The sequence below is a fragment of the Nomascus leucogenys genome, chromosome 16 (genome assembly GCF_006542625.1).
Source record: "Nomascus leucogenys isolate Asia chromosome 16, Asia_NLE_v1, whole genome shotgun sequence".
Classification (NCBI taxonomy): Eukaryota; Metazoa; Chordata; class Mammalia; order Primates; family Hylobatidae; genus Nomascus; species Nomascus leucogenys.
In genome coordinates this window covers 48,727,849-48,745,053 of record NC_044396.1, presented here as the reverse complement: position 1 = coordinate 48,745,053, position 17,205 = coordinate 48,727,849, and the positions used below count along the sequence as shown (strand labels likewise).

At 40.4% G+C, this 17,205-nt stretch overlaps 1 pseudogene; it reads right to left on the bottom strand.

Annotated features, from left to right (window-relative positions):
* The window catches only part of LOC100589546, a 58,358-nt pseudogene extending 41,909 nt beyond the window's left edge, over positions 1 to 16,449 (bottom strand).
* Between the last annotated feature and the right edge of the window lie 756 nt (positions 16,450 to 17,205).

Below are 17,205 nucleotides of genomic sequence, written 5' to 3'. Positions count from 1 at the left end.
TTCTCTCTCTCTTTCTCTCTTTCTCTCTCTCTCTTTCTCTCTCTTTCTTTCTTTCTTTCTTTCTTCTTTCTCTCTCTTTCTTTCTTTCTTTCTTTCTTTCTTTCTTTCTTTCTTTCTTTCTTTCTTTCTTTCTTTCTTTCTTTCTTTCTTTCTTCTTCTTTCTTTTTTAATGGAGTCTTGTTCTGTTGCCCAGGCTGGAATGCAGTGACACAATCCCGGCTTACTGCAACCTCTGCCTCCCGGGTTCAAGTGATCAAGTGATTCTCCTGTGTCAGCCTCCTGAATAGCTGGGATTACAGGCACCTGCCAGCATGCCCAGCTAATTGTTTTTGTTTTTGTTTTTTTTTTCTTTAGCAGAGACAGGGTTTCACCATGTTGGCCAGGCTGGTCTTAAACTCCTGACCTCAAGCGATTCACCCGCCCCGCCTCAGCCTCCCAAATTGCTTGGATTACAGGCGTGAGCCACTGCACCCAGCTGTTTTTCTTTTTATTAAAAAGAAAATCTTATCTTTTTGATAATAAACAGCAAACATTTGGGTCTAATAAAAACTTGGGAGCATTTTGTTATGTGCGTGCGTGTGTGTGTGTGTGAACGTGTGTGTTTCAGAGATGGAGTCTTGCTATGTTGCCCAGGTTGGAGTGCAGAGGCTATTCACAGGCATGATTGTGCACACTGCAGTCTCACACTCTTGGATGCAAGCAATCCTCCCACCTCAGCCTTATGAGTAGTGTGGACTACAGGTGTGTTCCACCATGCCTAGACTGTTTCATGTGTTTTTATCTTTAATTTGGTTTAAAGGAGTACATCCAGGATTGAATAAGAGCAGCACTAGTGGACACAAGCCAACAGACAGTCTACCCAGACCCCAAGGCACCCGCAGCACAGCCCTCCTTTTGTGTATGATGCCAGCTACACAGGGGATCCTACAGGAGGAAGGAAAAGCCCACATTGCTTTATAGCAGGTGGGCTTGCTCTGTGGGTGCAGATGGAAAGTGCATGAGGGCTGCAGCCTCATTCAAAGGTGGCTTGCAGAGTGTGGCGAGAGGAAATCCTCTTAATGGGCAGAGGTTCAGGCAGCAACCTTGGTCACTCACTTTATAATGAGGGAAGATGCAGCCTACAGTTAGAAAATAATGACAATCATGGGAAGTACTGGAAGATCATAGATGCATGTGGATGGATAGAAGGAGTGGGCCTGAAAGGGAAGATTTTTATGCCATGTTAACACTCACAAGAGTGTCCACGGAAGAGGCGCTGAATGACTGAGCAGAGAGAATCACCCTGCCTATTGACATCAGCTCCGCCATCCTTCACCACCTCTAGAGCTGACTCCATGAGCCCATGAATACAGTGGCCGTGGAGGCTATGCATGGGGCCCCACAACCCAGACCACCACTCACCAAGCCCATCTAGCTGCCACCATCTAAACTGCCAGCTTCAGAGAACACTGTGAGAGCTCCCATCTTCTCCAGGGTGCATCTCCCTGTCCTGGTCCACTTCTTCCCCACCCCTGCCCTGCTGGTGACTTCAGTCTACACCAAAGAGGCCTGTATTGTAAATTTTAAAAACTTCATATATTCCCCAGGCCTCAACATCACACAGGCCATGAGCACCCCACCCAGGGCCCAGGTGCACTAGTGTGATAAGGTTGGTTCAGCCACAAGTTCCTCTTTTTGTTCTCCTCTGACTGTGAACTAGTGACATTTAAAAGCACTAATAATACTCCCTCATGCCTCTTGCTTGTGTCCCCACCTGCTTCATGGAGCGCTGGCTTAGTGCTTCTTCCACATGGCCTCCTGCATGGCATGGTGTGGCCTGTGTCCTTCTCTATGACCTATGAGTAGAACAAATGTTTTTATTTCACATGTTATCCGAGTGTAATTTCCCAAGTCGGAGACAGGAGAGATCTCCAGAGTTGGAGATATCCTTTAAGACCCCACAAGGGGGACTTACTCCCAGATTTACAACATGAGGCCACAGATTCACTCTTAGAACAGCTTCTTGAAAAATCTGAGAGAGTATTCACTTTGCAATATTACCACAATACTTAGAATTCTTAAAGAAAACATTCCACTAGTCAAGCTAAGCAAACTCAGTTTTAGTAGAAATATAATTTGACTTAAAATTCTTTTGGTTGCCTTTAGACAGTAAGTTGACATTTACTGAAGAGGTCAGTTTTAATAGCACTCAAAAAGCATTACAGAAATCTCTTACAAGAAAGCAAACTGTAATGGGCTCACACAAAGTGCCAATGGCGAGAAGTCTGCTTTTTTTTTAAAACCCCACTTCCCCCAGCTTTAAAAAAAAAGTATTCAATTATTGTAGGAAAGCATTAATATGACCTTTATCAATTCACAGTATCTCATATAAATGTGTTGAAGTCTTATAGGATGTACATATTTGAAAAAGACCAATATGTTTGAGAGAAAAATAATAAAGTGATCTTATACAGAAGCCATATGAAAGACCAATACCTTAACTGAGAAAACATAAGAATGTACATTTGTAACATCTGCAAACTGTCAAGATGATGAATATGTAAAAGTTTAACTTTTGTTAAGTCTATTATTGGCAACAGAATAATTTCAACTGGGAAAAGCCATCCTTGAACCAGTTAGGGGATTATCTGGAGTTCTGGCATTTAGATAAAGCCCGCTCATTTGGAACAAAGCTACTTTGGGGTTTTAAGGTTTGTAAAATGTCACCCTGCCTTATATTTCGAACTTTATTAAAATGATCTGCAGCCAGAAAAGTGCCTATATCATTGCCCCAGAGAGACAACATCTTATAAAGACACCTTGAGGTATGGTGTAGCTACGATACATGACAAGGCCTTCTCTGTCTTCTATAATAGAAAATAATCATCTTGTAATGTTGTAAGCAAATGGCAGAAGAGGTGCCTACATTCTTTTACCCCAGGCAACCAGAAGAGAACAACTGAACTCTTTGAATGCCTGGTACATCATCCAATGGCAAGTGGAACATTAAAGAGAACAGGAATTGCTTCTGGCATTTTCCAAGTACTAATTGTGCCTTTGGGAGACCTTTGATTTTAGAGATTTTTGCAAGCAAAATAATCTGGTTTTCTCATATTGAATTAATGGGTTAAAACAGCTAAGCCATATGAGGAACTTGTACCTTTGCTTTAATGCTGATACCTATTGAAAATCAAGTACACCTACCCTGGCAGCCGCACCGCTCAGCAGGCGCTCTGCTCTCTAACAGTGCTACCTGCTGTGCCCTAAGCACTCCTTGTTTCTTACTGCATCTGAGTCTGTGCTCTACTGGAAGTCCTGCCCATTCTTAAGGTCTAGTTCAAATTATCACTGCCTAGAAGAAACTTTCTTTGATTCTCACAACTGTGATCAAAGCACACAGAACTTACCACATTCAGTTGTGTTACCAGCATCTATGTAATACACATGAATCCTTCTCCAGATCACAAGTGAAGGCAGGAACCCCCTTCCCTTTCTTCCAGCTCTCTGTTAAGAGTCTTCTTTCTCATCACTATGCACACAGCCTGTGCATGCCTGTGCTTCTTGCATTACAACACTTTTTTTCCTCTTCCTCACAAACTTCATTTTTTAATTATTTTTTCACAATAAAAATTGCATATATGCAAGAGGTATAATGTGATGTTTTGATATATGTATACATTATGAAATGGTTACTACCATCAAGCTAACGAACATAGCCATCACCACCTTTGTGTGTGTGTGTGTGTGGTGAGAACATTTTAGATCTACTCTAAATGAACACAGGATCTATTTCCAATGTTGTAACTTTTCCCTTAACAAAGGGATCACTGGAAGGCACCTTATAATCCAATGTATATTTCATAGCAAATTTCAAGTATACAAAACATAATTATTAACTATAGTCACCATGCTGTACATTAGATCTCCAGAATTTATTCATTTTATAACTGAAATTTTGTGCCCCTTGGCCAACATCTCCCTATTTTCCCTCCCTCCAGCCCCTGGTAACCACCTTTCCACTCTCTGCTTCTGTGAACTCATATTTTTAGATTCCACACATAAGTGAGCGCATACAGAACTTGTTTTTCTGTGCCTGGCTTATTGGGTCCCTGGATGACACGTTTAACACAGATCTGCCACTGGGGGCTTAACGGCCATCCTCCTGTCTGCACTGTGAACTCTGGAAGGGGCGGTTGTTTTAGGAGTATCTCAAGAGCCACTGTATCCAGAGTCCAGATCATCCGTAGAGCTCCTGACCCAGGGAATGCATTTAACCCATATTTGTTGTCACTTTATCCCTCTACATTTTGTATGTTTAAATTAATAATTATATTTCATTTGGGTCAAACTATAATTATTAATAAATATTTCCAATCTGCTAAGTGCTTTTAGAAATGAAATAGTAATATTGTTGTCCAATATTATTATATAACTTCAGTTCAGTTCGGGCAATGTCATTAATGACTTAAGGAATGCCCTGGAAGACTACTCGACTGTTTATGTAGTGGAGATGGAACTTTTGTAGGCATGTGCCTTCTCTTAGGTCAGCAAAAGCCACAATGCATGATTAAAGAAAGATACACAAATGAACACAGGATCTATTTCCAATGTGGTAACTTTTCCCTTAACAAAGGGATCACTGGAAGGCACCTTATAATCCAATGTATATTTCTATTTCTCAACCTATAAAAATAAAGAATTGAAGCAAACTGAAAACTATCATATGCTAAGCTAAGTAAGTTGGAAATGTGTAAAGTCGATACCCGTGGCCTTCTAATTTTGTCATTTGTAATAAAACTGTCAGTATTTGGTACGAGTGTTGGCAAAATGTTTTAGTCCAAACACCGCTGCACAAATTAAATAGCTGCTCTGCAGAGGAAAGTGGAACTTGGGAATACTTCAAATGAATGGTATGTGTGTGGGGGGCTCCATCTTTTCCACCGCAGTGAAACCCTGTTACCCAAGTTTGGAAACTGTTTACACAAAATGAAATGAAATGTTAGAACTCCTCAGATGTGCAAACCAAAAATTAAACATGAATAACACAAACTGAGGGAAAAGGCTGTTGCTTTTATCTGAAATAGGCCTTTTCATGTAAATAAAATAGGTGACTTTTTTTTTTTAGGTTAAAATTTGGTTCATTTTAACTTCAGGCAGTGATTTTTTCCTAATGTTTGTTCACCATTTTCCCAGCTACATCATCCTATCTTCAGAACCTTCTTAGAAACCAAAGGGCCAGGCATCTTCACTCTAGTGAGAAGACAGAAATCCAGAGTGGGGATTTTCCATACCCAAACACATAGTTTGAATTCTGGAAGGAAAGCCCTACAGCCTTCCTTTTCTTAAGACCTGATTAAGACCTTCTTAATCTGATCTTACATTTTCTAATACCAGAACAATGAAGTTGACATGCAGTGAGAGCCAGCCATGTGAGTTTGTTTCGTTCTACTTACTTACCTGAAATTAGGGCCACTGGGGAAAGGAAACATTCACTCTTTCCTGTCTCTGATGATAATAAAATGCTGGCTATTGCTGTTGCTTTCTCCTCTCCTAAACCATTTGACAAAATCATCCCTCCAGCCTCGCATAGGCTTTTCTACTTGCTTCTCTCTCTGTCTCAGCCCATTTTTTGTGAGCCTTCTCCTTCATATTTTTGGAGTCACTGTAGCTCTTTGACTCTGGTCTTTAAATGATTTTGTGCATAATTACAAACCGTTGAACACATCATAAGCTGATAAATGTCTTTTTTTTTTCTTTTTTTTGAGATGAAGTCTCTCTCTGTCACCCAGGCTGGAGTGCAGTGGTGCGAACTTGGCTCACTGCAGCCTCTACCTTCCCGGCTCCAGTAATTCTTGTGCCTCAACCTCCCAAGTAGCTGGGACTACAGGTGCGCATCACCAAGCCTGGCCTTTTTTGTGTGTGTGTGTGTGTGTGTGTGTGTATTTTTGGTAGAGACAGGGTTGTGCCACGTTGACCAGGCTGGGCTCAAACTCCTGGCCTCAAGTGATCCACGGGCTTCTGCCTCCCAAACTGCTGGGATTACAGATATGAGCCACTGCGCCTGGCCTGATAAATGTCTTTCTTATCAAAATGATAGCATAGCAGTGAAAAGTGTGAGCTCTGGAGTGAGACTGCAATGAATGCAAATCCCTGATGCTACTACTTAGCTACTACTTAATCAAACCTATCTCTCAGGGTTGCTATGAGCTAAATGAGATAATGTTTGAAGATAGTTTAGCACATTGTCTGTTAGACAGTTAATGCTCAATGAATGTTACCTGTTGTTTATAAGTGGGTTACCATTTCTACACAATCTTCTATTTTTTAAAATTCTGTTGGGACTATCATCCCATCCAGCCCTTCATTATCATCATAACTGGGTCATCCTAAGCTATCTCTGCCAGAGAGGTGCTTCAGGCCTCACCTTGCAAAGCACTGATATTAATTCATTTCTTTTTAATTTATCAAGGGACTTTCACTAGCTACTAATTTAGCAGAGCTCAGAGTCTCCCTGTATGTCCTTGAGCTGAGATGTAAGAGATCAAGTATAAAGAAAAAAAATACTAATTGCTTAGCCTTCCAGCTGTTCATTTTCTTGTTTTTCAAAATGGCCCTTAGCAGCAAGCAGGAGACAGGAAAAACGTTGTTCTAAATTGGAGCTCGATTTAATGTGTTCTGGACACAAAACTTTCACTTTCAGCCCTCTTCAAGCCTGAAATACACAAAATACAACCTGTAACGTATTTAGTAAATGATGAGCAGCCGAGAGGTCAAAGACAATCTGGCACTAGAGAAAAATCTGATTTTTGTTCAAAAGTCTCTCTTGCAGCCTGGCTTTTGGCTGGGTATGCTTGACTGTCGGTTCTGGGAAGGCAGTACCAGTGAGGCTAATATTGTCCCCTTTTGAGCAGGTAGAGAGAATCCTTCCCTGATTCCTTTCTCTGTCTCTTAAAAGACAGTAGGGAGAAAAGTTGTTTATCTGATAAAAATTGTTTACCTGTCTTATTTTTCTGGTTTTGATTCATTGATTTTTATTACAGTTAAGACTCATCAAGGGATAAAATCTGGAAACTTATAAAGGATACTTATTACAGAAAAAATTTAAGGGTAAATGCTTTTTTCCTCACTGTCTTCATTCAGAAAAAAATATAGGAAATGTACTTAAGATGAAATAGAGATTTTAACTAATGAACTCATAATTCTGATACTAAATAGTTGTTTTACTTGGTCCCTTAATATTTCTGGATGTCTGCTTCCTCACATCGAAAATGAAGGGCTTAAATATATGAGCTATAAAGCCGCTGTCAGATTTTAAAACTTTATGGTTCTACTAGATGTCTAATTTATAAAGAAATACACTGTCCCCCTCCCCAGACAGTTCCAGATAATGTGCTATTTTTCACAAACATTGCTGATATAGCAGCTATTTTCAGTTTCCAATGAAGTGAAGAACAATGTGACCTATTTAAAAGCTGGCTCATGAAAGAATATTAGCCACCAGTTATCAGTCCTTTTATTTAATTTTCTTGATAAGGACTGTATGATAGAAACATTTATTTGCTGCAAAACTAATAGCAGCCTAGACTGTATTTGATAATACTGTACATGCACTCTGTAATAGCTCTGAGAAATGGATTTCATATTTGTTGCCAATTCAATTTAGATGGGTTGAGAAAAAAGAGAAAATACACTTTTGTGCTCATCTTTCCTGAATGACTAAACAGTTAAAAAGACATATGGTTTCTCAAGACCATTAAAAAACTTTAACTGTTACTTTCCATGTGGATTGCTTCTCTGTGTGGGATCCAGAAATGATTGCTATTAAGATTGTAAGAAATTTCTTTTTTGGTTTTAAGAAAATATTCTTCTGTTCATATACATGCTTTCTTAGAATGAGTTAACAGATATTTACTAAGAAAGACAAGAGAATAACAATAAATGGGAAACCAAATTATTGGAATGAGGAAGCAGCAGCATCATTTTAATGAATAACTCAGTTTGTGAATGTAGTTTCCTTAATTTCACCTGTCTAACAACAATCTGGCTATCTGTCTATCTGTGGTAATTGAAATATATTTTTAACATTTTGTTTTCCATTCCATGCTCATGGATAGGAAGAATCAATATCATGAAAATGGCCATACTACCCAAAGTAATTTATAGATTCAATGCTATTCCCATTAAACTACCATTGACATTCTTCACAATATTAGAAAAAACTATTTTGAAATTCACCTGAAACCAAAAAAGAGCCCAAATAGCCAAGAATATCATAAGCAAAAAGAACAAAGCTGGAGGCATCATGCTACCTGACTTCAAACTATATGACAAAGCTACAGTAACCAAAACCTCATGGTACTGGCACAAAAACAGACACATAGACCAATGGAACAGAATAGAGAACTCAGAAATAAGACCACGCACCTACAATTATCTGATCTTTGACAAACCTGACAAAAACAAGCAATGGGGAAAGGATTCCCTATTTAATAAATGATGCTGGGAGAGCTGGCTAGCTACATGCAGAAAATTGAAACTGGACCCCTTCCTTACGCCTTATACAAAAATTAACTTAAGATGGATTAAAAACTTAAACATAAAACCCAAAAACTATAAAAACCCTAAAGGAAAATCTAGGCAATACCATTCAGGACATAGGCACAGGCAAAGATTTCATGACGAAAACGCCAAAAGCAATTGCAACCAAAGCAAAAATTGACAAATGGGTCTAATTAAACTAAAGCACTTCTGCACAGCAAAAGAAACTATCATCAGAGTGAACAGACAACCTACAGAGTGAGAGAGAATTTTTGCAATCTATCCGTCTGACAAAGGTTGGTACAGAGAGTAGAGAGTGGAGTAAATGAGGGAAGAAAAACAACCAGAGTGAGATGGAGGCTGAAGAAGAGAAAAAGAAGGAGGGCAGAGAGAAGAGACTCCTTGAAGATTGGCTTGGCCTAAAGGAGGATGACTACACATTTTGGTTTGCCTGTGATTGTGGTAGTTTTAGAGTGTCCCTTCAATCTAAAATTGTCCAATACGGATGATAAATGGTCACCTTATATACACAAATGCCCCAAATGCCAGTAGCATACCTAACAGTAGGACACCTGTCGTGGCATGCTGACTGTCATGTGGTACATCCAGGGAGGAAAATTGCCCAGCATTTGCAGATATTGGACAACAAATGGCGCCTGTAGGAAGAAAATGTCACTGCATTTTATGGTATATTTGTATAACTTAATTGACAGACTTCTTGTGGCTTAGATATGTAGAGAAAGGATTCTGTATCAAAAATCATAATCTTACTGTTGGATGAGACTTTTCCTTCATCAAATCTGTGCCACTGCTTCTGTCTTCCTTTGCGTCTAAGGTGCCCCAAGGGTAAGCACGCCCTTGTGCTCTCCTTGCCCCTTGAGTGTAGGCTAGCTTCTGTGACTCGCTTCTAGCCAATAGAATGAGGAGAGGTGATGGCATGACTCTTCCGAGATTAAGGCCTAAAAAGGCTCAGGATTTGTTTTGGTGCTCATCACGCCCCACTTTCTCTCTAAGGGAAACTGGTGCTGTGGAGAGACCCATGTGGAAAGGAACTGAGGACTCTGGGCAAAAGTCACCAAGGACCGAGGTTGCTGACAGCTGCATGTGAACTCGGAAACAGATCGATCCTTGCCCAAGCCCACACCTTGTCTACAGCCTTGGTGAGAGACCCTGAGCCAGGGATGCACATCCAAGCTGCACCCAAACTCTTGACCCACAGAAACTGTGAGATGATGAATGTGTTTAAGCCCCCATATTGTGGAGTCATTTATTACACAGCAATAGATGGCTAAGATGAGCACTATTTTTATCCCCTTGTGAGTTCATGGCTTGGTCTCCCTACCTCCCACTGACTAAATGTGGCTAAAGCAAAATCCCATAACCAGCTGTCTCTGAACAATATTAACTGAATGCCTACTGTTTACTAGCATGGCAGGAATTCAAAAGAGTTTATGAGGGAAATGGCCACAGTGAGGCAGAGGATTTACATGGAGGGAAGGCTTCATCCTGGCAAATTACCCAGGGCAGACCTTGCCTCCTTCAGTGTCTAAAATATCCAACTCTTATAGTTTCAAATCCCCATCTCTTATTGTCTGTCTTATAGAAACCACCCTGACTCCTCAAATACAGCCACTCCATTCCCTATGAAGTTGCTTTTTTTTTTTGAGAGGGAGTCTCGCACTGTCACCCTGGCTGGTATGCAGTGGCACGATCTCCGCTCGCTGCAACCTCCGCCTCCCGGGTTCAAGCGATTCTCCTGCCTCAGCCTCCTGAGTAGCTAGGATTACAGGCGCCTGCTACCACGCTCGGCTAATCTTTTTATTTTTTGTAGAGACAGGGTTTCACCATGTTGGCCAGGCTGTTCTCAAACTCCTGACCTCGTGGTCTGCCCGCCTCAGCCTCCCAAAGTGCTGGGATTACAGGCATGAGCCACTGTGCCCGGTGGAAGCTTCTCAGAGATGGCGCGCTTCCTCTAGTTTTCCACTTGACTCTGGTCTTCCTCCTAGTTCCCTTCCTTCCAGGCAGAGGCTGAGGCCAGGCACATGGTACCTTTGCTCTTACTGTGTTTCCAAAAAACAATGGCTGCATTTTCCTGCAGCTGACTAGTAAAACTCTTGGCTGACTCATTAAATATTTTACCTTTGTTGGTTTCGAAGCACAGCTTACATATTAATGACATCCACCGTTTCTCTTTTTGATAAGGACTGTTTTCCAGTTTCACGACATAGTTTACTCTTGAGAAACAACAAAACATGGTGGTTAAGAGCGTGGCTCTGGATCCCAACTTCCCAGTTTCAAGTTCTGGCTCTCAAATTTACCAGCTGTGTGATCTTGGGCAATTTGCTTCACTTCTCTGTGCCTCCATGTACACATAAAAAATTGGATAATAATGACTGTAATTGTGAACCAAAGAACATGTGTCCCTATTTGGAATTACTAGAAATGGTTAGCTGTTTTAGAATGCCAAACAACTGGGAGTACGTGGGCAACAGTCCTGACGATGCTTGGGCACAAGGAAGTTAATATGTGCAAAGTGCTTAGAGCAAGGTCTGGCCCCAAGTGAGCACCTGTGAGCCTTAGCTACTATGATATTATCACAATATCATTTGGAGCAAATATAAATCAACCACTTTTTAGATCAAAATGCTATTCTGAGCTGGGACTATCTTCTTTGATTTAAATTTATGGAATTTGCCATGAATTGCAAAATAACCCACCAGCCTATACTGGCTTCTTAGAGAGAGCGATCCATGACTCAAATTCTCCAAAAGAAATAAGACTTCTTCCTCTCTGCAAAAGCTTTAGAAGTTACTTGTAGGCAAAGAATGGAGGTAAGTTTTGTGTTACTCCAGGAAACAGAGAGGCCACCTATTTAATAGGCAAGATAAGGATACTATAGAATCATTTATCAAACTTTCAAACAACTGCAGTTTGTAAAGTAACAGACATTGTGGAAAAGTCAGTTCTCTTAGTCAAGGGAGAATGCAATTTAAGTTCCAGTATTCCACATAGAAGAAATGAATACATGCCCAGTGATGATGCATAGATAGTCACGAGGGCCTCATAGATGTTATTAATAGCATTTTCAGTGGATTAAGAAACAGGTATGTATACAATACTTTGTTTATGGAAGTGGACAATCTGTTTCGGAATAACAACTCAGAAGCGGTTGCACACACACACATACACACATGCCTCACAGCTTTGCCAAAAGAGTTGGGTGTTTCTGCTCCCAGGATTCTTTCTTCTGCTTTCCTGATTCTGTCCCCTCTCTCTTGACTTCCTGCTTTCCCTAACCTCAACCAATCTTCCTCACTCCGCTCCCTTGCTCCATTCACATTCTTAATACAGATACATGCTGATGCTAGAGGGTGTTGGTTAGAGCCACAAGTACTCATGGTGGTGATGAGAATGTGAAGTTTGTGCATAATTTTCCCAGAAATCACAGGAGTAGACATGGAGAGAAAAATCTATGAATGAGCATATTTTATTAAAAAAGAAAAATAAAACTACAGTAGATCCTAGACCCTTGAAACTCGAATTATGGTTCCTGGAACACTGGTGTTCCAGGTGTCACTTGGGAGCTTGTTAGAAATGCAGGACATCAGACCCCAAGCCAGACTATTGAAACCAAATCTGCTTTTTAACAAGATCCTCAGGGATTTGCATGAATATTAAAGTTCTAGAAGCACTTCCCTAGAAATATGTTAGGTTAAAACTCAAGCTCTTTTTTTTTTTTTTTTTTTGGGAGACACAGTCTTGCAGTGTCACCCAGGCTGGAGTGCAGTGCCATGATCTTGGCTCACTGCAAGCTCTGCCTCCCAGGTTCATGCCATTCTCCTGCCTCAGCCTCCCAAGTAGCTGGTACTACAGGCGCCCAGCACCACGCCTGGCTAATTTTTTGTATTTTTTTTTTAGTAGAGACAGGGTTTCACTGTGTTAGCCAGGATGGTCTTGATCTCCTGACCTCGTGGTCCGCCCTCCTCGGCCTCCCAAAGTGCTGGGATTACAGGCGTGAGCCATTATGCCCGGCCAAAACTCAAGCTCTTATAGCAGTACAGCACATCAGTGAAAGCATGAAACCTGACACTAGAATGTCTAGGTTTAAATCCTGTTTCCACCACCTACAGTCTGAATCTTTCTTTCTTTCTCTTTCTTTCTTTCTTTCTCCTTCTTTCTTTCTTTCTTCTTTCTTTCTTTCTTTCTTTCTTTCCTTCTTTCCTTCCTTCCTTCCTTCCTTCCTTCCTTCCTTCCTTCCTTCCTTCCTTCCTTCTTCTTCTTCCTTTCTTTCTTTCTTTCTTTCTTTCTTTCTTTCTTTCTTTCTTTCTCTCTCTCTCTCTCTCTCTCTCTCTCTTTCTTTCTTTCTTTCTTTTTCTTTCGTCTTTCAGATGGAATCTCACTCTGTCACTCAGGCTGGAGTGCAGTGCTGCTATCTCAGCTGACTGCAACCGCTGCCTCCTGGGTTCAAATGATTCTCCTTCTTCAGCCTCCTGAGTAGCTGGGACTATAGGCACGTGCCACCATGCCTGGCTAATTTTAGTATTTTTAGTAAAGATGCGGTTTCACCATGTTGGCCAGGCTGGTCTCAACTCCTGATCTCATGTGATCCTCCTGCCTTGGCCTCCCAAAGTGCTGGGATTACAGGTGTGAGCCACTGCACCCGGCCCTGAATCATACTTTCTAAACCTTTAGAGACTCAGTTTTCTCATATGTAAAATGGGAATGATAACAATACTATCCCATTGGATATTTAATTGAATTAACAATGTTAGAATACTTAGAACAGTGACTGGCACACAGCAATTAAGCACCATATAAGCATTGGTCAAATATATTTTCCAAAGTCAAGTGTAACATAATTAACAAATTATAGAACTTCTTTAAATAATTAATGGAATAATTCCCAAAGCCCATTTGACCCATTTTTCCACATTCTAACCCACTACTCTCTCAACCCCACTTCTAGGCTGCCTCTGAGCTTTGCATATAAGTTTTGTGCTTATTAACCCTGCAGTGCAATTATTTGTTTATTGTCTGGCACAAGAAGGAGATCAACAAATGCTTGTAAAGTAAATAAATAGATATTTGATTTGTCGTTATTTCCAAATCTTTCTCAAAGCCCAGATATTTCTTTGTTTTTCTCATGCATTTTCCTCCTTGTATTGTTAAAGACCAGAATATGCCCCCCCAAAACATGACTATGAAGTAATTCAGGATGTGCCACCCAAAAATATGCCACTCTTTGATTATTTTAAGCTGAAGCCATTCAAAAACGGCAAATTCAGGGAGAGGCTTTCTCTGAACTCCCCTTATCTGCTTAAAGACAGATCTTCCAAAAGGATCTCAATTGTCATAGATCCCCTCTCCAGGAAATGTTATCAACCAGAGAAGATTGACTCTTCTCACAGCAGAGAAGACTAGAAGTTGACACTAAATCCAGAAAAACATTGTCCCAAACGATCGTATCTCCCATCTCTTCTTCTACGGCCCCTCATCTTTCCTAAATATCATTTACTCTCCAAGTGACCTATATCTCCCTCCCCTTCCCCTTTTAAGATAATATATAAGCTTTCAAATCTCACTGCTTTTCAAGACTCACTTTCTTTTTCTGTGATGACCCATGCATATAATATTTAAAATTCATACCTTTGTATATCTTTAAGAAATATTATTTTAGATTCAGGGGGTACATGTGCAGGTTTGTCACACGGATGTATTGCATAATGGTGAGGTCTGGGCTTCTAGTATACCCATCACTCAAATAGTAAACACTGTACACAATAGGTGATTCTCCAATTCTCACTCCCTTCCTGCTCTCCCTGCTTTTGGGATCTGCAACATCTATTATTTTCATCTTTATATCCATGTATACCATTGCTTAACTTCCTCTTATAAGTGAGAACATGCAGTATTTGATTTTCTGTTTCTGAGTTATTTCACTTAGGATAATGACCTCCAGGTTCACCCATGTTGCTGTAAAGGACATTATTTCATTCTTTTTTATGTCTGTCTAGTATTCCATGGTGTACACATACACATTTTCTTTATCCAGTTAACCATTGATGGACACTTAGGTTGATTCCATGACTTTGCTACTGTGAATAGTGCTGCAATAAACATATGAGTGTAGGTGTCTCTATATATAGTGATTTGTTTTCCTTTGGGTAGATAACCAATCATGGGGTTGCTGGGTAGAATGGTAGTTCTACTTTTAGTTCCTTGAGAAATCTCCATACTGTTTTCCATAGAGGTCGTACTGATTTAACATTTCTACCAACAGTGTATAAGCATTCTTTTTTCTCTACATCCACACCAACATCTGTTGTTTTACTCTGGAAAAAACCCCAAAAAATTTCAGGCATCTGAAAATAGGTATTGTTAAAGAAAAAAATTATTTAATGGCACTTGTCATAGCACAGTGAGGCAGACTTTATTCAGGTCCACCACAATAGGTATAGGGACCATAGCAATGGGGTATTCCAGTGAAGGAGAGAGACTGGGCTCAACTCTGAGTACAGCATGGGCAAGTGGGACCTTACAGCCAAGGAGCAGGGTAGGGGTCAGCAAATGGAAAACTACTAAGAGGGAATATCTGGGGTAAGGTGAATTCTGGCTAAACTGAATTAGCAGGGGTCTTGCGAAAACTGGATTTTACATGGAAGTGCACAGATGGGCCTAGAAGAATATTCAGAAGGCTGAGTAGAGTTTGGCCAAGCAAAGAGTCTTTGTCTGTATCTATGAGGCCTCTAAAAAGGAAAGCAGAGTAAGCTCAGAATAATTTTTAAATGATTCCAAAAAAATAGGTGCATGGAGACTAGATTTTTATAAAGGTCAACAGCTTTGAAAACTTCATTCTGTTAAAATCAAGATAATCAGGTTCCCAAGTGATCTCTAAGAATAATATAGGAAGTCATGGGGCTGAATAATAATAATAATAATAATAGGAATAAGTGGTCAACCCCAAAAAGTAGGTGCATGGAGCTTGTACATATCTTTTGTAAAGAGGTGGGAGTCACAGAAATGAATGACATAAAAATTGTGAGATAGGCAGGAAGTCAGCACTCCTAGGTACTGAGGACGTTCTCTGCATTGGCATACCTTAGCAGACCTTCAGACAAACTTAATGGGGAAGCCAAAGAAGCTTATGCTCAGGGCCCCTCACTTTCACAGGGTACCTTGCAAGGCCCTTGGAGAGGCTCTAGCAATTTTACGTTCTTAATTTTATATTATTTTGAGGAGAGTAATTTTAATGAAGTATGTGTAACACTGTATGAAGAAAAATGGACAATTTCGCATTATTCTCTTATTGAGCAAATGGGCTCACTGCTTGACATGATTAGAAGCCATACTATGGCACCAGCTTTTGAGATAAAAAAGGATTTATTGAGAGGCTGACCAATAAGGACACAAGAGGCATGGCTGAAATCTGTCTCCCAAATTTGAGTCCGGGACAAGTTTCAAGGGATTGGAAGGCAAGGGAAAGGATTTTGGTGTGGTAAGGTCTGATTGGAGAGCTTCAAATGCGACTATTTTTGGCAAGGTACGTTGAGGCTGATTTTAGCCCTGGATCTTCCTGGCTGTCAGACTCCCTTGCTTTTGAAATGGTTCTGATGTTCAGGTTCCGGTTGTGTCCTGGTCTTCCTGGTTCCATGGGGAGGAATTGTTGGTTTTGGGTGTCAGAGGTCAAATCTTTCCTATTGCACATGCCTGGGCCATATGACTTGCAGTCTTGGCTCTGTTATATCTACAAGGTATTTAGACATTCTGTTATCAATAGGGTAGGCCCAGTTTGAGATGCTCCTGTGGTTACAGCTCTTCCTGGAGAGGACCGCTTACCACCCCAGTTGTGTAAGTTTCCCACAAACCTGCATCAGCCTCGGCTGGATCGTGCTTCCGCAGAGAAACCCTTGTACTCCCTTCTCTCTCCCCCATCCCGGCAGTGAAAGCAGGTTCTGCTTACCAAAGTCCTCTGAGTTCTGAGTGGTTTTGGATTCTGGTTTGTTCTTTGATAAAGACATAAATGACATGACAATTGTTTCCTTGGGCTGGAGTAACGAGCTCACATTCTCAACATTAAACTTAAAAGAAATAAATATTAAAAAATCTAGCATTCATGTTACAAAATAAAAGGCATAAGATATGAGAAACTTGGTGTTTTGTTTCACTCTGTACTCAAAGTGTCAATAGTGCTAATGAGGTTATTAAAAAGCTCTCCAGTTACCATGCATAGAGTCACCAGGCAAGCAGGAAGGGTCCACTGTGTTCTGGGAATCCTGTTTCCTGAGGGTCAAAAGCATAATTTTCAAAAAGGTAAAATCACAAAAATAAAATATATGTGTCAAATATTTTATTTAACTCATTAATTAAAATCCACTTAAAATGAGATTTTGATTTGCAGAGATTTATATTCTCTGCCAGACAAAATTCATTTGCATTGTCATGCACGGGAATCATTTGCATTGCTATGGGCAGGAAACATTTGCATCATTATCCATTTTCTATAACTTAAACCCTATTCCTACAGAGTTGTATAATAGCCTAGACAAACACAGGCAATCGAAAGTGCACGCCCTGTGGAATTAGAAAATCCCAGAGGGTCTGCTAACAATGTCCTGACCTCCACTGAAAGGACACCAGGAATCACTTTGGTCTATTTCTAAGACTTGGACCATTTTTCCTACATGAGAT